The 23,478-nt window shown below is 47.2% G+C and overlaps 1 protein-coding gene and 1 long non-coding RNA gene across 7 annotated transcripts in view; one reads left to right on the forward strand and one right to left on the reverse strand.

Annotated features, from left to right (window-relative positions):
• LOC119978400 (homeodomain-interacting protein kinase 1-like) overlaps positions 1 to 6,085 on the reverse strand; it is a 137,389-nt gene extending 131,304 nt beyond the window's left edge. For 5 of the 6 annotated variants that reach the window (XM_038820027.1, XM_038820026.1, XM_038820024.1 and 2 more), the window contains exon 1: positions 5,281 to 5,431. The gene's annotated coding sequence lies outside the window, so the exon portion shown is untranslated. Of the gene's footprint in view, positions 1 to 5,280; positions 5,432 to 5,971 lie in introns of those variants that run through there. The other variant, XM_038820023.1, reaches the window with a different exon arrangement.
• Positions 6,086 to 6,196: 111 nt separating this feature from the next.
• LOC119978402 lies at positions 6,197 to 23,110 on the forward strand. The gene is made up of 2 exons (XR_005463438.1): positions 6,197 to 6,446; positions 22,017 to 23,110. It is a non-coding gene; the product is annotated as an uncharacterized LOC119978402 (long non-coding RNA).
• Positions 23,111 to 23,478: the final 368 nt, after the last annotated feature.

Genomic DNA, 23,478 nt, shown 5'->3' on the forward strand with positions numbered 1-23,478 from the left:
TTGCCCCTTAATTAGAAAAAATGAATTAGGTACTCTAAATTTTTTTTAAAGTTGGTTCGAACCAACCCTTGCACATGAGGATTTGGAGCTAGCCTTACGAAGGGCCTCACTCCATATCTCATCATTCAGTATGGGCCCCAGTTCCTCCTCTTACCTAGCCTTAACCTCTTCCACTGACACAGAATCCTCGAACATAATCTGTCCATAAATGCTGCAAGTGGTCCTTTTCCTCAACACTGAGCAAAAGAACCCTCTCCAGTAGAGATGTTGGCAGAGTTACGAGGACTTTTGGGAAATCTGTCTCAAAGTTTCAAACTTGGAGATATCTAAATAAATCTGAACTTGAGAACCCACACTTTTCTGTCAATTCCTCAAACTGGCAAACTGCCCATCCGGGATCAAATTGCCCACTCTCTCCAGCCCCTTCCCACTCCCCGAACATGGAATCCAATCTCTCTGGCTTGAACAGATGATTAGCATAAATGGGAGATTGCTTCAACACAGACCCCACTTAAAATGTCAGAATTGTTTCCCCATTTCTTCAAAGTGGAAACAACCACTGGATTTGACAAGTACTTTATCAGTGAGAACAGGAGCGCAGCCGTCGCTAACGCCCCAGACCCCGACACGATTTTGATGCTATCTGCACCAAGTAACTCCAGGATTGCTACACCAACCCAACACCTTCTCTGCATTAACCGCCCAGCATTAGAATATCAGTTTCAGCAACACCAGCACCCCCCCCCCCCCCCCCCGACTGTTGATCCCTTTGATGGACTGCCCTATAAATCCTTGCTGTCTTGCACCCCCATATAAAGGATGGAATCAACTTCTCAACCCTCACAAAAAAACTGAGGAAGGAAAACCGACGGATACTGGAACAGAAACAAATAACGTGGCAAAATATTCATCTTGATCGACTGGACCCTGCCCACCAAGGACAGGGGAAGGTTATCCCACCGTTGCAGATTGGTCTTGACTCTACCTACCAAACTAGTCTAATTCAGTTTACGAAGTCGAGCCCAATTCTGAGCCACTTGGACCCTCAGATATCTAAAGCTGGAACCAGGCATGCTCCCTTCCCCCGGGGTTCACCTGAAAACACTCTCTCTTTTCCAAGTTACAAGACTATGTTTTACATACATCTGTGAAATAAGCAGTGGCAGTATAGAAAGTCACCTCAATTTATACGAACTGAAAGATCAACCTCCTGCAGCAGCTCTTCTCAACTGATAATGGCCAATCCTGACGGAGGACAATTAGCAGCATGCCACAGCAATCAAACACAGAAACATTTTGCTCTTACTGCATCATAGACACATTGGAAAAAAAGTACATTTTAATACAGAAACAATGGGCAACAGATGAAACGGGGCAATTTGCTCACCTTACTAAGTGTATTTCTTGGTATTACCTTTCTCATTTTACATGTTTGTAAAGCAGCTTGCACCATAGACTTATCTGCGTTAATGAGCTTCCAAGTGTAACTCCTCTTAAAGCTATTTTTTTTTTTTTACAGACACTTTTGTCCATACGTTTTCGTTCGCCAATGTTCGCCCTTCCCCTTAGTATTATTCAACTAGCAGTCACAATAGTCTATTTACAGACCATTCAACTGCAAGGGCATCACAGCTAAACTGAACCTATACTTGTCCTAGATACATGACCATCCCTTTTCAATGTCTGGAAGTGGAAAGACTGTCCACTGTTCTTCTCCTTAACCTGAAGGTCAATTATAGTGCCTTCTCCTCCTCCTACATTCAAGCAAGTTGTGGGTTGTTCCAGAGTTGACATTGTAATTTCAGTTAAGAAACTACCAAAACTATGTGTATTACATATAATTGTAAACTTACATCAAATCAAAGCACAGTTCATTCCACACTCCCAGAGACAGGCATGTTATATAAATGATCAATGCCACTAAAAGCCATATTAAATGACCAAATCCTTACAAATAAATATTAGCCAGTATACAACTTCCTCTGGCAGTGATTAAGTTCTGCAGCCACACACAAAATCACAAACACAACTCAAGCAATTGTACAAGCACAATCACATACATGTCATTATTCGGGTGATAAATGTGTAAATTAAATTTGTTTAGGACACACCAGCATCCCCAGAATAGAGGATAGCAATGCAGATTATTTGATTCATAGAACTTAATATATCAGGCATGGTATAACTCACTTTCATATCTCGCAATCCCTCAAAAGGACTTCGCAAGTAACCGCTTTATATCTATGCAACAGAGGCTGATATCACATATAAGCCTATGTTAGGAACCTCATTAAAACAGGAACTGATAGCTAGTATCTTCTTCCTGCTCCATTTGCTTGCTTTATTTCCATGAAATATCAGAACTTGTTCTTAATAGCATACTTTCATCTCTGAATTCAACATTACATTAGGCCTAATGAATTCAACAGACTCCATTATTAGAATCTCTCAACTATGCTGAACATATCCACAGGCTGTCTAAACTGTATACCCACGGCAGCAAGAGCCTACAGAAAACACAAGTTGGTTAAATACTTTTCCAGATAGGTACAACTGTATATTTCCTGCAAAATACACATTCTTGCCAACATTTAACAAAATAAGTGTTCTCAGATGGTGATAGGTTCCTCTGATAGTGATAAATTCCTGTTAATGCAGCAGAAATGTTATTCACAAATTTCAAACTAACCACATTGAACACAAACACAAGGAGACTTCAATAATAAATACCTTTTACTGTCCCTAAAATGAGAGCGAGTTCAGTGAACAGAAACCCCCTGGAAGAAGCATGTTGTTTTCAATCACATTCACAATTATTTTTCCAAGTGACAAGGAACAGGGTTAAGTTGGGCCCTTGCCTCTTGATAACAAACTAAATGTGAAAAACAATTTTAACTTCACATTGCATCTGAGAAAATACATTCTAGTTGAGTACTTATCTCCCGCAACTCAGGTCCATGGGTGACAATTTAATAACTGGCAAAGTATATCTGACAATCAGTAAGAATGAACACCAATACCTCCTCCACAATAGTCCTCAATACCGGTGCCCCGCAAGGCTGCGTACTTAGCCCCCTACTCTACTCCCTGTACACACATGACTGCGTGGCAAAACTTGGTTCCAACTCCATCTACAAGTTTGCTAACGATACGACCATAGTGGGCCGGATCTCGAATAACGACGAGTCAGAATACAGGAGGGAGATAGAGAACCTAGTGGAGTGGTGCAATGACAACAATCTCTCCCTCAATGCCAGCAAAACTAAAGAGCTGGTCTTCGACTTCAGGAAGCAAAGTACTGTACACACCGCTGTCAGCATCAATGGGGCCGAGGTGGAGATGGTTAGCAGTTTCAAATTCCTAGGGGTGCACATCACCAAAAATCTGTCCTGGTCCACTCACGTCGACGCTATCACCAAGCAAGCACAACAGCGCCTATACTTCCTCAGGAAACTAAGGAAATTCGGCATGTCCACATTAACCCGTACCAACTTTTACAGATACACTATAGAAAGCATCCTATCGGGCTGCATCACAGCCTGGTATGGCAACTGCTCGGCCCAGGACCGCAAGGAACTTCAGAGAGTCGTGAATACCGCCCAGTCCATCACACGAACCTGCCTCCCATCCATGGACTCCATCTACACCTAACGGGGGAAAGCGGGCAGCATAATCAAGGATCCCTCCCACCCGGCTTACTCACTTTTCCAACTTCTTCCATCGGGCAGGAGATACAGAAGTCTGAGAACACGCACGAACAGACTCAAAAACAGCTTCTTCCCCACTGTCACTAGACTCCTTAATGACCCTCTTATTGACTGACCTCATTAACACTACACCCTGTATGCTTCAACCGATGCCAATGCTTATGTAGTTACATTGTATATCTTGTGCTGCCCTATTATGTATTCTCATGTATTTTGTTTAATTCCCTTTTCTTCCATGTACTGAATGATCTGTTGAGCTGCTTGCAGAAAAATACTTTTCACTGTACCTCGGCACACGTGACAGTAAACAAATCCAATCCAATCCACCTGCTACATTCTCTATCCCACAATTTGTTCAGGATTAATGGCATAAAAATGTATACAACCTGGCAAAGAAATCAATTGGTGATGCAAATGTTACACTATAATAAACAGATTTAATATCAAAATTCAGTCATAACTCTCTATATGGTGTTACATTTGATCCACAATCACAAATGCCTGTTGACCATATCACCAACGGTATTCAGTAAATACCATTTCCAAAACGCATGGAAGAAAGTTCGGACAGTATTATCATACCCACAACTTTCCCACCAAACTGGTGCACAAAGGACCGTGCTTAAACTTTGTATCCAAGCATGAAGTCTTGCTTGAACCTTTAAGTGCCAAATTATCATAACGAATCTAGACAATAAACAGCTGAAATTCTAAATACATTAATATTTAAAACAGCTGGATGGACAGATAAATAGTTACTCCCTGACTTCTCTGTAAGAACAGAAAAACACTTATCATAAAATACCAAAGACACATGGGACTAATGACACCATTATCTGAAGCACGCTCAATGCTATCTACACAAATGCTAAATGGCATCAACACATATGCTCATGGTTTGAATGATTCTGGCAGACAGACTTGCATGCCTGGTAATGGAAAGACTAAACCAAGACTGAAAGGATCTCAGATTCAAGATTAGCTGCTCCATTGTTCACAGAATCAATACTTTACAGCGAGTCTCGAAATCTATAACTGCCCAGTGTGAAAAATCCAATAATTCAGAGATGCAAAGCAACACTAATGGTCAACAAGAGCAAGGACCAAACCAATCCCAGAACAAAGGCACATACATTTACAGTTTTACAGGATGAACACGTCTCAGCAGCAACCAGCACTAAAATGCTGATAAACTAGTCATTTATTTCTCACTTGAGAATTGGGGGGAGTGGGGGAGGAGGTTGCGAAGGGAAACAGCTCCTCTTATTCACTGAAACACTTTGTTACAAATTACAAGTCACTGCAATGGAAGCAGATCACTTTCCCATCTGACTCCAGCATTCTAATAAATGAAGGGGGGGGGGGGAGGAAAGAGTTTGAAATCATCGCCACTAAATGTGCCAATTCGAGCAATGCTGCCCACCCTCCCCAAAGGTAAGGCGGAGCCCTGATCCTGTGGGTGAGTGGGTGAGGGGTGAACAAATGTGTATGTTTTAAATGTCTCTGTAACCGTCCCCCGCCCCATCCTATGATGGGGGAGGGGGTCAATTCCAATCGGTGGATGGAGGCTTACCTGGTGATAGAGCCTGGGGCTCAGTGCAGTGAGGGAAGGCCCGGACAGTCCAAAGCCCACCCCAGCATGTCGCTGCTCCTCCTTCCTCCTGTAATGCTTCTTGCTCCTCTTCCCCCCTCTGGAATGGGGGTGGGGGAGGTGGTGGTGGTGGTTGGGGGGGGGGGGGGGGGGGGGGGGGGGGGAGGTGGTGGTTGGAGGGAGGGGTGAGCCCGGGTTGGTTTGGTTGTCAACAATAGCCGAGGTAGCGGGGCGGCAGGGTGTGAGAGTCAGGCCGCATGGCCTCGCTCCTCTCCCGGCTCCTCAGTGTCTCTGTCTGTCCCGAGCTCCGCGATCCTCTCCGTCTCTCTTTTTTTTCCTCCTCCAATTGTTTTGTTCCTGCGCCCCGTGCGTGCGCGTAACCCGAGGCCGCCGCGTGTGCGCGCACGGCGTCGGGCTCGAGGCCGTCGCACTCCCCGCTCGTCGCCGCCGACTCTTCCCCCTTTATAAAAACATTGCTGAAAAGAAATAAACTCCCCCTCCTCTCTCTCTCTCCCACCACCACCCTCGGCCACCTTCAAAAACAAATCTATATATTTTTTTAAATCAATAAAATTGGTTAATATATTAAACCGGTGACACCGAATTACATGCTTGCCCCCCCCGAGGAAGCCGCTGGCTTCCCCCACCAACCAACCGTCCACCGATTACCTACCGCATCGATTTGGAATGTTGTGCCGGAAGTCCCGCCTTCCCCCCGCTGCCTCGTGCGCCGCCCAATGCGCCACTCGGATTGAACCAGGCGAACGCCCGTCTCCCTTTGCGTGAGCGGGTTCGAGCCCTGACGTCATGACATCAGACGAGGGGAGTCTGCCCGCATCTTGCGCGTCGCCGGTGGGGGCTGCTGGTGCCGTCTGGGAGCTGGAGTTTTTCCCTTCCCCTCCCCCACTGGCTCATCACCCCCAACGCATAATGACAGAGGCTGTGATGGTGTTACAAGTGTCGGTGCAGTGAGTCACTTGGCAGCAGGGTGTTTTGACTCCAGTCAATAATTTGACTCATTTTTATTTTAAAAAGCACAGGAGGGAAAAAAGTTTGCTGTTTTTTAATTTTGCCGTTTCATCCACGTTGGGTTTAGTCAATCTTAACCTTTCAAGAGCTTTGCATCAGTGCGTGCTGATTAATCACGGGTAAGATGGTTTGTATCACTTTTAGTAATCACAAATGACATTCCCAATGGCTTATCCTTCTCAGCCTCACTGCAGCCTTCCACAAAGCTGCCCATACCAACCTGCTCCAGTTGTTCAGCTCCAGTCTTGGCTCTACTGTTATTTACTATGACTCTCGTGTCCACTTACTGTCTTAGCTAACACTACCAACAGGAACTGGATTTAACAATTGTTATTTGAAAATTAATACATTGTATTGCACACATTATATTAAGGATTGTATTTTGGACTGGTCAGCAATTAAGAAAGTTAGGTGGAAATATTAAAGCATGCAGTGAGAGGTTAAGGTCTGGAAAGCACTACCTGAGAGTGCGGCAGAGGTTCAAGCAAGGCAGTCAAAAAGAAAGTCTTACCTGAAAAGGAAGAATGTGCAGGGTTACGGGAGGAAGGTAGGGAGTGGCACTCGGTGAATTGCTCATTCAGAGAGCCGGTGTATTGATCATTCAGAGAGCTGGTGAAAATATGATGGGTTGAATGGCCTCCTTCTGCAATGTAACAGAATCTGTGATTCTGTGAAATGTAAGCTGCAAGGACACAAAGAGGCAGCAAATACACATAGACTGAGTGGGCAAGAATATGGTAGATAGAATATAATGTGAGGAAATGCAAAGTTATCCATTTCAGTTGGAAAAATAGTAGAGTATTTTTTTAAATAGTGAGAAACTGTAAAATGTTCATGCCCAGAGGAACTGGGACGCCTTGAGATAGAAGCGGAGGCAAGCAATTAGTAACGTGATGAGCCATCAATTGCACAAGAGACGAGTTGCTATACAAAAGTTAGGCTTTAATAAGCTAGAACCTAGCCCTGGGGTCGACTACACTAAAATGGATGACCGCCGGGCGTTCTGACTATTTATACCTCGGTATGGAGGCGTGGTTAACTCAGCCTCTCAACCAATCGGAGAGCCGTCACATGACTGGTCTCAACCAATCGGTCGAGAGGCACATGACCGACCAGGGCCAATGGTAAGCCGGTGTTCTGCACCAATGGCAGACAGCTATGCAAATCATACCACCACATTCACCCCTTGCGGAGAAAGAAGCCGGGGGGGGGGGGGGGGGGCGGTATTAACGAGAGCCGGGGGGGGGGAGGGGAGAGAACTGGTGGTATGAGTAGCAGCCAGGAGAACAAAAATTTTCTCTCCTTTTCTTTTATTACATTTTTGGCTTCCCACTGGCCCAGACAATTAGCAATATTACACAAAGTCCCAACAAAGTCCATGGAGCTGTTGAAATTTAAATCAATTCGATCAGTCTTTTCGTGGCCCGTGACGTTCTGGCAGACCGCCGCAGTGGAGTAGGTGACGTCGGTTCAGCCGATGGTGGTGGTTCCGCTGACGTCCTGGAGTCCGGGAGCGATGGTCCTTGAACAGTCTCCGTCACCCGAGCTGGCTGTGGAGACGCCATGGATGGGGAAGGGGTGACCTGGGTGGGGCGCTGGGGGGAAAAAAATGGGGGGTCTGTGGTGAAGGGGGGAAAGGCCGCACGCCGGCGGGTGCCAGGTCCCGGAGGGAGACCGTGTCCTGCCGACCGTCTGGGTACTCCACGTACGCATACTGCGGGTTAGCGTGGAGTAACTGGACTTGTTCCACCAACGGGTCAGACTTGTGCACCCGCACATGCTTCCGGAGCAAGATGGGTCCGGGGGCAGCCAGCCACGTCGGGCGAGGGGATCCGGAGGACGACTTCCTGGGGAAGACAAGAAGACGTTCATGAGGTGTCTGATTTGTTGCGGTACAGAGGAGTGAGCGGATAGAATGTAGGGCATCGGGGATAACCTCTTGCCATCGGGAAATAGGGAGATCTCTGGACCGGAGGGCCAGTAGTATGGTCTTCCAGATGGTACCATTCTCCTGCTCGACCTGTCCGTTACCCCGGGGGTTATAGCTGGTCGTCCTGCTAGAGGCAGTGCCCCTGTTGAGCAGGAAGTGATGCAGCTCATCGCTCATAAAGGAGGACCCCCGATCGCTGTGTATGTACGCGGGGTAGCCAAACTGGGAGAAGATGGAGAGGAGGGCCTTAATGACGGTCGATGTGGTCATGTTGGGGCAGGGAATGGCGAAGGGGAAGTGGGAGAATTCGTCAATTACCGCCAGGAAGTAAATGTTGCGGTTGTTAGAGGGAAGGAGCCCCTTGAAGTCAATGCTGAGACGTTCGAAGGGGCGGGATGCTTTGATCAGGTACGCGCTCGGGGCGGTAGAAGTGCGGTTTGCACTCGGCGCAGATGTGGCAGTCACGGGTTACTGTCCTGACTTCCGCGATGGAGAAAGGCAGGTTGCGGGCCTTAATGAAATGGTAGAGACGGGTCACCCCTGGATGGCAGAGGTCCGCGTGGAGGGAGCGGAGGCGGTCTATCTGCGCGCTGGCGCAGGTACCGTGGGACAGGGCATCAGGAGGCTCATTGAGCTTCCCAGGACGATACAAGATCTCATAGTTGTACGTGGACAACTCGATCTGCCACCGTAAGACCTTGTCATTCTTAATCTTACCCCTTTGTGCATTATCAAACATGAGGGCTACTGACCGTTGTTCTGTGAGGAGGGTAAACTTCCTGCCGGCCAAATAGTGCCTCCAATGTCGCACCGCTTCGACTATGGCCTGGGCTTCCTTTTCCACAGAGGGGTGGCGGAGCTCGGAAGCCTGGAGGGTTCTGGAGAAGAAGGCCACGGGTCTGCCGCTTTGTTCAGGGTGTCCGCCAGAGCTACTTCTGATGCGTCGCTCTTGACCTGGAAGGGGAGGGACTCGTGGATGGCGCGCATCGTGGCCTTTGCGATGTCTGCTTTGATGCGGCTAAAGGCCTGGCAGGCCTCTGTCGACGGCGGGAAGGTCGTGGTTTGAATGAGGGGACGGGCCATGTCAGCGTAGTTGGTAACGCATTGGGCATAGTAAGCGAAGAAACCCAGGCAGCGTTTGAGGGATTTGAGGGTATTGGGGAGAGGGAGTTCCATCAGGGGGCGCATGCGTTCGGGGTCGGGGCCTATCATTTCTTTATGCACTACGTAGCCAAGGATGGCTAGACGGTCGGTGCTAAACACGCACTTATCCTTATTGTATGTGAGGTTAAGGAATTTTGCGGTTTGGAGGAATTTCTGGAGGTTGGCGTCATGGTCCTGCAGATCGTGGCCGCAGATGGTGACATTATCAAGATACGGGAAGGTAGCCCGTAATCCGTACTTGTCGACCATTCGGCTCATCTCCCGTTGGAAGACCGAGACCCCATTTGTGACACCAAATGGAACCCTAAGGAAGTGGTAGAGGCGCCCATCTGCCTCAAACGCGGTGTATTTGCGGTCACTCGCGCGGAGGGGGAGCTGGTGGTAAGCGGACTTAAGGTCCGCAGTGGAGAAGACCTTGTATTTCGCGATATCGTTTACCATGGCGGAAATACGGGGGAGAGGATACGCGTCCAGTTGCGTTAACTGGTTGATGGTCTGGCTATAGTTGATGACCATCCGGTTTTTCTCCCCAGTCCGGACCACTAGCACTTGGGCTCGCCAGGGACTGTTGCTGCCCTCGATGACCCCTTCCGTCAGCAACCTCTGGACCTCGGACCTGATGAAGGACCGGTCCTGGGCGCTGTACCGTCTGCTCCGTGTCGCGACGGGTTTGCAATCGGGGGTGAGATTAGCAAACAAGGAGGGGGGGTCCACTTTGAGGGACGCGAGGCTGCAGACAGTGAGGGGGGTATAGGGCCGCCAAATTGGAAGGTCAAGCTCTGCAGGTTGCACTGGAAGTCCAGTCCTAGGAGAGCCGGTGCGCAAAGGTCAGGGAGGACAAGCAGTTTATAATTTTTTTAAACCTTCCCTTGGACCGTGAGGTCCGCGATGCAGCACCTGGTGATGCGGACGGAGTGCGAACCTGAGGCTAACCCAATTTTGTGTTTTACAGGATGGACAGGGAGCGCGCAGCGTCTTACCGTGGCAGGGTGAACGAAGCTTTCCGTGCTCCCGGAGTCCAGCAGGCAGCCCGTCTTGTGGCCGTTGAGGTAGATCAGCGTTGTCGTTCTGGCGAGCGTGCGTGGACGTGACTGGTCGAGCTGAATGGCCGCGAGCTGTGGAGAAAATCCATATTCGTCGTCGTCGTCCGAGTAGATGCTGGAAGAACCTTGGGTGCCAGTCCCGGAAGGTGGTGCCCAGGACCCGCACGTGGAGTCGGGGCCCCAAGATGGCGGCGCCCAGGACCCGCACGTGGAGTCGGGGCCCCAAGATGGCGGCGCCCAGGACCCGCACGTGGGGTCGGCGCCCCAAGATGGCAGCGCCCAGGGCCCGCACATGGAGTCGGCGTCCCAAGATGGCGGCGCCCGTGGGGCCCTCGTGGTTGCTGGGGGCGGGGTTAGCGGTGCCGGCGGGCCAATCGGAGCGGCTGGGAGCGGGGGCAGAGAGGCGCGCAGGCCAGGCGCGGGGGCCCGGGGGCGGCGAGTGGAGAGTAGTGCGGTGCGCTGGAGAGGCCCGGAAGGGCCCGGAGGAGAGAGAGAAGCGCGCAGGCCGGGCGCAGGGGCCCGGGGGCGGGGGGGGGGGGGGGGGGGAAGAGAGTTGCGGGCGTCCAGGAGGGGACCGGGAGGCCCCGGAGGAGAGAGAGAGGCGCGCAGGCCAGGCGCAGAGGCCCGGGGGCGGGGGGGGGGGGGAGAGTGTTGCACGGCGTCCAGGAGGGGCCAGCAAGGGCCCGGAGGGGGGGATCCCTGGTCGCTGCGCGGAACCGCATCGACCGTTTCGGCCTGGCAGACAGTGGAGAAGTGGCCCTTCTTCCCGCAGCTCTTACAGAGGGCGGAGCGGGCTGGGCAGCGCAGGCGAGGGTGTTTCGCGAGCCTTCAAAAGTAGCAGCGGGGCCCCGTGGACTTGTCGGGGCGTCCCGCGGCGCAGGTCTGAGGGAGGTCGGGAGCGGCGGATGGCGGTGGGGAAGCGTGCCAGGAGGCCCAGGATGGTGCAGCGCGGCTGGGGACATAGGCACGGGCGTTTAGATCGGCGACCTCCAGGGAGGTGGAGAGAGTCCGTGCCTCAGTTAAGCTGATGTCGTCTTTCTCCAGCATCCGCTGGCGGATAGCGGGGGACTGCATCCCAGCCACGTAAACATCTCTGATCAGCAGTTCCATGTGCTCCGTGGCTGAAACTTGGAGGCAGGAGCAATTCCTCCCCAGGATAGCGAGGGCCTGGTAAAATTGGTCTAATGACTCACCGGGGAGCTGTTGTCTGGTGGCCAGCAGATGTCGGGCGAATACTCTGTTGACTGGTTTAAGGAATTGTCCATTCAGCTTAAGCATGGCGGCATCGTAATCTTTCTCCTCCTTGATTATCGCGTAGGCTGCTATGCCCACGCTGGAGTGGAGGATGTGAAGCTTCTGTGCCCTGGTGGGGGAGCTGGTTGCAGACTCCAGGTATCCTTCGAGACATGCCAGCCAATGTTGAAAAAGTTCTGCAGAGTTCTGAGTTTGCGGGCTCATGCGGAGGCATTTGGGCTTGATCCGGAACTACATCTTAAAAAATCTAGCTTATTAAATTGTTGAGCCATCAATTGCACGAGAGATGAGTTGCTATACAAAAGTTAGGCTTTAATAAGCTAGAACATAGCCCTGCGGTCGACTACAATAAAATGGACGACCGCCGGGCGTTCTGACTATTTATACCTCGGTATGGAGGCGTGGTTAACTCAGCCTCTCGACCAATCGGAGAGCCGTCACATGACTGGTCTCAACCAATCAGTCGAGAGGCACATGACCGACCAGGGCTAATGGTAAGCCGGTGTTCTGCACCAATGGCAGACAACTATGCAAATCATACCACCACATAACGGAAATGATATGTTGGCCTTCGTTGCAAAGGGATTCAACTATAAGAATAAAGAAGTCTTATAACAATTTTTATTAGGGATTGGTGAAGTCATGGGTTGGATTTTCAATCTGGAGTCAGGAACCCAACGTGTTGCATCAACATCCAATGGAGTGACGTGGTTTTTCTATGCAAATGACCTAATTAGCCTAGGGTAAGTTTGCCACCCAATAGGAGGGGTCAGGAGCAGCCTGGGTGTAGCTACCAGTTACCAAGGGCGCTCCAAGATGAGGATGGAAGCCATGGGCATCTGAACCATGAGCAGAGGCAAGGCAACAGGCTGCTTCGCCCTCTTCTTCAGCCACTGGGGTAGCACCTTGCAGAAGTGGGTGTGAACGCAAGGCACCGTGTTAGTTACATTTTACAGGTCACTTGGATAATATTTTCTCAGTTTGTTCGTTTTCTTCTAATGATAATTGTTTTCAATCAAACGTGTGTTATTAAGGCTGGATGTCAAAAGGGAAATGAAGGTGTTGGTGGTGCGGTGGCTGAATGTTATACAGTTCTGTGGTTTATGATGTCAGATAATGTGGGCAGTGGAATTCCCATTCTCAGTATTTTTGGATGATAATGGGATTCTTCAGATATGTGTGCTTGTAGATTATTTTATCTTTAATGGAAAGTGGTTTACAGTCATCAGCGCTGAGAAACACTTGAGTCAAATATTGCTGAATTGCCTTTGCTGCCATGTCAGCTTAGCGATCACCATAAATCCTGTGACAGTCTCGTTGGTCTTCTCCTAATCCCTGGAGACTGGACACCTCTGGACCACCCACTTCATCTTCTTTTTCTTACTCTTCCTTTCTGTTCCAGCCTTCTTTATATAATCATGTTGTGGAGCACACAACAGATGACCACAAAACATCTGTCTGGCTCATACCTGAGAGCATCGCCAGAGTGGTCAAAGCAACAGAAGCGCTTCTTCAAGATGCCAATCATTGGTTCAGTGCATGCTCATGTTAGGAGATGGTTCTGGTTCTCTAGTGCCTCTCTCCGTCCACTTTTGGGTACCAGATGGGCATCAGAAGCCATATTCTCAGAGGATAACCCTCGGCCCCCAGCAGCCACCCACGGCAAGTGGATATTGGCATGAGGAGATAAGGCACCTAGGATTCTCCCATGATGAAGGAATCATGACAGCTGCCAGGAACCAAGCATGGACCAGTTGGATCAGCCTTTTTGTTTCAGAATGTAGTTCAATTATCTTTTGGTGCCTTGGTGGTTACATGGAGACAATCATAGGCCCAATGGACCTGAGGGAATTCAAACAGATAGCCCACACATCCATGGCTAATTAAGACCATTACATTGCCCATTAATGGCCACTTAAGGGCCCCTTTCCCCACCCACCACAATTTTCCCACAGTGGGTTGAAGCAGAGTGGAAAGCCTGCAGCTTTCCCTGCTCTGGCTAGTGGCAAGTAAGAAAGGCTTACCCCCTTCACCCGGATCCCGGTTCTGCTCCCCCACCACTGCCCCATCCACTCCATTTCCCACCCTCATATGGCCACTTCATTGGCAGTGGCAGGGACTAGTAGTTTCCTCCACCGTCATCCTATTTCCCTCGGTGTCCAACTGCAACATAGATCCTCATCGTGCTCCTGGGGCCAGAGAGCTGCCGGCCATTGGGCCCAGTTCAAGCCAATTAACGGTCAACTGAATCATTTTTCATCAAATTTCTGCAGTGCAAGTCCCTAGGGCAGGAGTGGGTTGACATCAACTTTTACATGTGGACCACAGTGCAATGTAAAATTCCACCTTTAGAATGTTCATGAAAGGGGAGACACAGTGGCGCAGTGATTAGCACTGCTGCCTCAAGGCACTGAGGACACGGGTTCGATCCAGTCCCAGATCTGTGTGGCGTTCGCACATTCTTCCCATGGCTGCGTGAGTCTTACCCCCACAACCCAAATATGTTCATCGTAGAGGGATTGGCCATGCTAAATTGCCCCTCACTTGGAAAAAAAAAAGAATTGGGTACTCGAACATTCTTTTTTAAAATAAATTTAATGAAAATGTAAACAGCAGCTCAGTGTGTCCATAACGCAAGTCATTTCTTGCAAGTGGTCAAATCCAGCATTGTGAGTGGATTTCAAATTCAGAACAGCAGCTCGGAGTTGAAGTCGTTTCAACTACTGTGGTGATATGCTTGTGAATAGTATTGTACATAGTTAGCAATGCGACCTCCAAACAGCTGATGGCATCAGACATTGGTCACTTGACATGAGACACTCACCGGTTGGTAGTAAGGCATACAACAGGACAGTCGCATATTAGGATAGCTCCAGGAGAGTTCACGGAACTCACATAGCAACTTTGTCTGCATAGTATTCTGTTTGTTATCCTTCCACGTGTTCACCAATAAATCATCATTCTAGTTAAGCAACCAGATGTTCTGTGAATATTATTGCAATGGCAAGGTTGTAGAACACAACATTAACATGGTACCAGTAGTAATTGAACCTTTAAAGGTAGCAGCAGAAAAGATGAAGCGAAACAAGCCAAAGAACAAAAAAAGAGAAGATTCTTCCGCTGACCTGGTGAACTACAGCCATTAGCGACTCAACGCACCAAACGACGGTAAAGTTTGAGATTGAAGGTTTAGAGGCACCCCGCCAGCTTCAAGTCTCGGTACTGTCGATGAAAACTGCCGTGTTTCCAAACAGCAGTTTAAACTCTTTAGCCTTTGGCCTGCAGACGTATTGCATTGTTGCTCACGGTGGCAGTCCACAAGCAGTCAAAATCTAGGGGCAGCACGGGGGTGCAGTGGTAGCACTTCAGTCTCACGGCACCAGGTTCGATCCTTGGAGGATCGTGTGGAGTTTGCATATTCTCCCCGTGTTTGCGTGGGTTTCGCCCCCACAACCCAAAGATGTGCAAGGTAGGTGGATTGAACACACTAAATTGCCCCTTAATTGGAAAAAATGAATTGGGTAGTCTAAATTTATTTTTTAAAAATCTACAATCCCTTTGGTTTTGGTCACGAAGAGGAAAGCAAGATGAGGTAATAAAGTACTTCGATCAGCATTGCTGTCTGAAAAATATTTGAAAAAAATCATTTTTTGTACGCGCACCCAGAAACCAGTGAAATCTTTTGACAGCTTTGTAACCGAATTGATGCTAAAGGCCCAGTCCTGCAATTTCAGTCATCTAAAGTCATCGATGATCCACGACCAAATAGTGTTTGGCATATCAAGTGATAAGCTCTGTAAGAGATTGTTACGGGAAGAAGGCCTGAAATTGGAAAATATGATTAAGATTTTCCATGCGAGTGAGCAGGCTCCACAGCAGATCAGTTTGAAACATTTTGGCACCAACATGGAAGAAGACGCCACGCCATCAGCTCGGTGATGCAGTTCAATAATAAACATGGTCTCAGTGCGGGCGGCCATTTTAAGCGTCCGACCGGAGCCTCCACCTTATGCCAGTAATGTGGCAATCGACATGTCCAGTGTGTAGGAAAGTATGCTCCAGGTGTGGCCATACAAATCATTTTGTGAAACAATGTTTTTCGCATCCTACAGTGGACCAAATCAGATCAGTTAATGTAGTTGATCAGATGCCTCCAGAAGAACAGTTCTTCATTGATCTCATTTCAAGCAAGGACCAGATTAGTCCGACCATAAAAAGTGAAGATGTCTTTCTGAACAGTTGTCACGATAGTAATGACAAACCTGATGTCATCAAAAGCAGAAGGACGACTCTAGTGTTGATGAACAACACATTGATAAAATTTAACCTTGACATGGGAACGAGAGCCAACCTCCTTTGTCTGTCCGATTTGCACGGACTGCACGTTAAACCAAAAGTTGTCGATCAACCGAGACTGCTGATACACTATAGTGGAAAGGATCTGGAGACGCTGGATGTGTGTGAACTTGAATTATGGGTGCATAACACAACTCAGATATTAGGGCAGCATGGTAGCATAGTGGTTAGCACTGTTGCTTCACAGCGCCAGGGTCCCATGTTCGAATCTGGCTTGGGTCACTGACTGTGCGGAGTCCACACGTTCTCCCCATGTCTGCGTGGGTTTCCTCCGGGTGCTGCGGTTTCCTCCCACAAGTCCCGAAAGACGTGCTTGTTATCACAACTCACATATTACCATTTTCCATTTTGGACACGAAAAGCGAGTCCATCGTAGGAGCAGATAAGTGTGAGGCCCTTAACTTGAGCGGCTGTATGTTCCAGACAGCGAGTGACCAAACAATTACTGCGACTGTCAACAAGATATGCTGGTGCAGTTATTTGATGAGAAACCAACGAACATCCAGGCGGAGAAGGACAAATCAGATGAAGAGATGGAAGAGCCAAAGGGAATTGCAGACTTCTGGTTAACTGTCTTCAAGAAGGTGTATATACTCAGTGGTGTGATACAGGAGCATGATGAGCCTATATTAAAGCATCTACAAGATGTGAACGTTAAATGGTCAGAGCATGAACAGCCAAGGAGCTTCACACTGGAGTTTAAGTTTGAGCCAAATTAGTTTTTTTACAAATGAGGTAATTTCAAAAGTATACCTGACAAGCCTGAATTCTCATTCTTTGACGAACCAGAAATCACAGGGTGCCAGATCGACTGGAAGAAATAAAAAAATGTTACACTGAAAACCTTGAAACGAAGGTGAAGCAGCAGGGTTGGAATACTTGTAAAACAGTTACGAAAACTGTACCAAATCACTCATTCTTCAATTTCTTTGGTCCTCCTGAAATTCCACAGCATGATGACTTTGAAACTGGTCGCCTGCTCTGTGAACACATAATTCCATATGCAATTGCGTACTTTACAGGAGAGGCCTTTGCAGGTGATACTGACGCCGATAATGAGTACTACGATGATATTTACGAAGACCATGAATACGATGAAGAAGGTAAAGGTTCGGAGGGTGAGCCAGATGAGGACGGCTATGAAACGCGAGTCAGGTTGTTTTGCGAGAGTGATGGTAAACTAAAGCGCTACTCTGATGGTTTGGCAGGAATGACGAAGTGATCACAAGTTACACCCAGTCCGCGGAGGACACAGAGAAGTGTGAAAGCTATCAGATGGTGTTGTCAGAAACTGAAAGTGAGATTGCAGTAGCGGATACTTCAGATGAAGACAACTCAGCTGCGAATAAACTAATAACGGAAGATATAACACCAATTCTGTAGAAACTGGCTCCAGAGGCATCCAGTGAATCATCTCAGGCCTATGAAATGGCTCTGGCAGTGGACTCCCCAATATTCAAGGCCGCTCCACCGAAAGATAAGTTAGAGGAGCAGATGGCTGTAGCAGTATGCAGTTCCACGACAGCGGATGATAGGTATATCGTATTACAAGACGAGGATGAGCCATTACTTGGTTCTTCAGGAACAGATGAGCCATGCATTATCATTTTGAGTGACAAGGAGCCATCACTTGGGGCTGAAGCACATGATGCAGGAACAGCACCCAACGTTGGGGATGTGGATCCAACCCAGACAGCAGAGCGCGAGGTTCTGCTGCCCGCTACTGAAGGTACAGACGTGACCTGGACCATACAGTTCCTTGGAAGTGTGCCAACACGAGAAGTCTGAGCAGCCGATCCACAAACAACCGCTCCCATGGTGCAGCCCAGTGGCAAGATGGGTACTACAAAAGCCAGGCGGAAAAAGAAGAGCAGTCACAAAATCGCTCTCAAAAAGAAACGAGGAAGAGAAGAAGAGTGGCAGATACTGTGAGTCCCATTGATGACACCAAACAAGAAGATATCAGCAATGTATCTGACAGGCCCGAGAGTACATGATAACACGGCTGTAAAAGCATCGTGCAAAGACACAAAAGAAGCTGGTGTTGCAGATGCTGATGATGCAGGCATGGTCAGCAAGGATACCGGTCTTCAGGTTGCATCGCATCAAAAGGCTAAAGCACAAAAGACCTGCATGGAAACCAGTCTTCCAGAAGCATAACTGATGTTTCAAAGCTGACAAGAGCCCAGATGATCAGCGGCGTCATCCTGTCGGAGGTGGACAATGAGCTGTGCACAAAGGACACATTTAGCAGGCATAGCATGTTAATTGAAGCACAGTTGAATCTATATATACATATATGTTAGAATGATAATACAAATAATTTTTTTGTATATAAATGTTAGCATCTCCAAAGGAAGGGGGATGTCGCGAAAAGCCTGTGAATAGTATTTTACACGGTTGGCAATGTGACCTCCAACCAGCTGGTGGCGTCAGACATTGGTCATGTGATTTGAGACACTCGCTAGTTGGTAGTAAGGCGTCCAACAGGACAGTCACATATAAGGGTAGTTCTAAGAGAGTTCACGGAACTCACATAGTAACTTTTTCTGTATAATATTCTGTTTGTTATCCTTCCACGTGTTCATCAATAAATCATTGTTCTAGTTAAGCAACCAGATGTTCTGTGAATATTATTGCAACAGCAAGGTCACAGAACACAACACCCACTGTTTTCCAATTTAGATAAGCTTATTCAGCAATGAACGGGAATCAAACCTTTGTGTATGTGAGAAATTAATTTTTCTTTTGTCATCATACCGCAACACATGCCGCGACCGACGGAACGCCAGCTGAGCTTTTAATGGACAAAGACTCCAGATCTGACTCAGATATTGAAAATCGCTTATTGTCACAAGTAGGCTACTAATGATACTGTGAAAAGCCCCTAGTCGCCACATTCCTGCACCTGTTCGGGGAGGCTGGTACGGGAATTGAACCGTACTGCTGGCCTTACTTGGTCTGCTTTCAAAACCAACGATTTAGCCCTGTGCTAAACCAGCCACTTATTGGTGGGAAAATACTTTTTTTCCAATAAATTTAGAGTAACCAATTCTTTTTTTCAAGTAAGGGGCAATTTAGTGTGGCTAAACCACCTACCAGGCACATCTTTGGGTTGTGGGGGTGAGACCCATGCAGACACGTGAAGAATCTGTAAACTCCACATTAACAGTGACCTTGGCAGGAAAATACGCTGCAGTCAGGAGCAGCAGAGGCATTGCCCAGACAGGTTCCATTCTTACCTATCTAATCATAGCCTGAGAATCATTTTCAATGGCTCCTCTTCCTGCTCCCACACTGTTAACCTCTGGTGTCACCGAAGGGATCTATCATTGATCCCATCCTTTTTCTCATCGATATGTTGGCCCTCATCCAAAACCATACTTTTCACATCAATCCTGATGACGTACAACTCTACTTCACCACTGACGAAAGAGAAAATGCTGGGAAATCTCAGCAAGTCTGGCAGCATCTGTAGGGAGAGAAAAGAGCTAACGTTTCGAGTCCGATTACTCTTTGTCAAAGCTGGTACTGAATTATCAGACTGCTTATCCAATATCCAGTAAGAGATGAGCAGAACATTAAATATCGGGAAGACAAAAATCTTTGTTTTCAGTTCCTGCCCCTAACTCCCTTCCCTAGCTTCTGACTCCAGTCATTTCCTGGCAACTGAGCCTAAAGCAGCCTGTTTACAATCTTGGCATTACATTAGACCCTGGATGAGCCACATACTTTTGGACTGTATCATGAAGACTGCCTTTTACTCACGGCGCCGAGGTCCCAGGTTCGATCCCGGCTCCGGGTCACTGTCAACGTGGAGTTTGCACATTCTCCCCGTGTCTGTGTGGGCTCACCCCCACATCCCAAAGATGTGCAGGGTAGGTGGATTGGCCACGCTAAATTGCCCCTTAATTAGAAAAAAGGAATTGGGTACTCTAAATTTATTTATTTATTAATTTTAAATGAAGACTGCCTTTTTCCACTTCTGTAATATTGCCTGACTTTCATTCTCCCCATAACCCCACAACTCAAAGATGTGCAGGTTAGGTGGACTGGTCACACTAAATTGCCCCTTAAAATTATTGCCCTGACTTTGCGCCTGCCTCAGCCCATTAGATCAGTGGCCTACATCAGCTCCTGGTCAAGCAACATTTTAGTTTCAATATTCCCTTCATTTTCAAATCCCTCTATGGCCGAACTCCTCCCTATCTCTGTAATCTCTTCCAATCCCAGAAACTTCCACCCCCCTCACTAAACCTCTCCATCTCTCTCTCATTTTCCTCCTTTTACACAGTCTTTGAAACTTACCTCCTTGACTAAGCTTTTGGTCACCTGAACTATCATCTTCTTCTGTGGCTCAGTGTCACATTTTGTTTTGTAATGTTTTTCTGATGTGCCTTGGGACATTTTATTACATTAAAGGTGCTAATCAAACTTAGGCTGGTGTTGTTGATGAGTCAGCCTATCAGTTATTTCTATTGTTGTTGGAGGTGAAGGTGTAGGGGACAGGGAGAGGGCGTAATAAGATGGTTTTCAGTAAAGGAAATAAACTAGTAGTTATTTTTCACATTGCAGGATGAGACTGGAATAGTGAGTGGGTCACGTCTGCATTCATTGGACTTAAGGGAGCAGAGTTGAGGGACAATGGACAGGGAGAGTTGACCGGGGAATGGCTAGGGTGAGGTAGAGCAAGGGAACAAGGGCATCAAAAATGGAGTGCGGATGTGGTTGAACAGTCTGGTAATTGCAGAAATGTCATGGTGAACAGAGGGCCAAAGCTACATCATTGGGATTTTGAAAATGCAGCTGTACATGCAGGTGAATACAGTTTCTTCTGATCTAGACACTGAAAGAGGGATGGTTGGATGGGGTAAGTGAAATGTGGGTGGAGAGTAATACATGTGAGTGATCAAAGATGGTTATATCTGTGATCGAAACAATGGGAGTAACAAAGGCCATATGAGATTGCAAAGGCAAATGGGTGGCCGTGAAGATGGGTTAGGGAGGTTATATGGAGAGAGTCATTAAAGATGGATAAGAGGACAATGAGGACAGAGAATATGATGTCATAAGATGGAAATTAATAAGGATGAGAAGGTGCTCGGTGCTCAGGCTGAGGGAGGAACGTCAGTGAAGGTATCTTGGTGAGAAAATGTTGATGGTACTTGGGCGCGCAAGAGCTAATGAAAATTTCAAATAAGAGGTGAGTGAGGTGGAACAAGGTGGCATGCTCAAAGGAGTAGGGAAACAAGCCTTGGTGAGATTTAGTGAGAAGAGTCAAGCCACCATGGCAACAATCTGGACAGGAGAAATGGTGAAAGACGTAGCCAGGAGGTGAGTCTTCATTTAAGGATGGGCATCATTGCTGCTCAGCTAGGTTTCACTCAAGGCCATGATGTCGATGCTGTTGAGTCTGCCATCCACAATGAGTTACTGGTTGGCAAGGGCCTTTTTCACAAGTGAACAAGCCTTATTTCTTATGTTCTTATTCATTCATGGCAGTGATCGACAGATTTTCCATCTCTCAGATGGAAATAAGATATGGGGAGTTGGCAGGAAAATGGAGTTGAAGCCCAAGATCAGCCATGGTTGAATTGAATGGTGGAGCACAATCAATGGGCTGCGTGTTCTACCTCTGCTCCTTTTTCTGATGTTCTTATGTTTTTAACAGGCATTCTAGAGGGAGATACAGAAAAGGGTGGGGAAAGCTGATTCACTCTCAGAGGCCACAGGGTCAGCATTGGAAGGAGTGTATTGGACGAGAATTAGATAGGTAAAATTAGCCCCCAGCAGGAAGAGAAACTGGCAGACTGGCATAACTCGATCAGCAGATTCTGGAGATTCACAACATCAGTGTCGTATTTCTTGTCACCCTGAGCTTGCTGGCCAATTTGGATTTAATAGTATTCTGTGTCATTAACAGACTGTTATTTTTTCAACAGGGTTCTGTTCTTTATCCTTCCAAGATTTTCACTGCTGTGTTGAGGACATAGTAATTTAATCGTGTTCCAGCAATCGGAAATTATATACGCTGAAACTATACCATCTCTGGCAATTTGATAAATGAAGAATATAATCATCAACAAAAGAATCAATTTGTTTGGATGATGAATGCAAGAGGTGGTTAATATGGCGAGAGAGCAGAGCACTCCGAAATCCTGGAATGATGGAGAAAGAGCTTGTTGTGATTTATTGCCTGACCATTGCTGAATTATTCCTGTAGCTTTATGTAACATTGGACAACAGATTGAAATTGTCCAAAGTCCTGTCATCAATTACACTCAAAACTTACCTGAGAGAAGAGGTTCATCCCATCTTATGGGGTTGGAATTTGAACTCAGAGGTGAAAGAACTGCGTTGCTTCTAATACACGGCACCACTCAGCCTCTCTAAACGTGAATTACCGTTAATGATTTTGTGCCATGTGGAAAATATAATAAATTAAGCATAGTTCTCAATTCTACACTTCATCCCATGGGATAGCAAGCCTTCTGAACTAAATAAATCACTTAAATAGTTTTCAACCCAGTAAAATATTCGCACTCCTAAAACAGGCTCTATTGATTGTGAAAAAGGAAAACTATTGAGGTGAACTTTATTGTTCCCATGAAATTGAGTATCATTGTATCTTGCAAATCTGTAGGCTTGGAATAAAATAATCACAGGCTGCATCAGTCTGATAGTCGTTAGGCTGCTTCCAGCTGTCATATATAAATAAACATATATATAATATATATATATATGGAAGTGGCAGAAGGAATGCACAAACCTAGAAACAACACATCTACCCAGCCCTTCAAGCACCACTATATGGCAGAGTCTGTAGATCATGCATTTAACTAATCAGCAACCAAATAACTCATTGAACCTGAGTGGAAGTAAGTCACCCTGGATACCAAGGGAATGCCCAAGAAGAAGATTTTATATAAATATATTAATGTATCATCAGTAAGCCGAAAATTTGCATTTGTGCACATAAGCAAGTGTGTGTTCAGACTATTTGTCAGTGCAGTAATAAATCTAACCCTAATTATCATCTAAGTTTGATCGTGTCAGTTATGTGAAATATTTTCCAGCATTCGGTCCATTCACAGTCATGTCAATGTTTTATTTCATTACAATTTCTTACTCGTGGTGAATATGGATTTAGATCAAAAGGAACTGGTTTACAGGTCAGAGACTGGGAATTCTGCCGAGAATAACTCACCTCTTGGCTCCCTGAACCTGTACACCATTTACAAAGCAAAAGTCAGGTGTGTGACAGAATACTGTCCTCATGCCTGGGTAAGTGCCGCTGCAACAACATTCAAGAACCTCCACACCATCCAGGACAAAGCAGCCCACTTGATCGGCACCCCATCCACAAACTTTCACCCCCTCCACCACTGATGCACAGTTGCAGCA

Source organism: Scyliorhinus canicula, chromosome 15 (genome assembly GCF_902713615.1).
Source record: "Scyliorhinus canicula chromosome 15, sScyCan1.1, whole genome shotgun sequence".
NCBI classification, from domain to species: domain Eukaryota; kingdom Metazoa; phylum Chordata; class Chondrichthyes; order Carcharhiniformes; family Scyliorhinidae; genus Scyliorhinus; species Scyliorhinus canicula.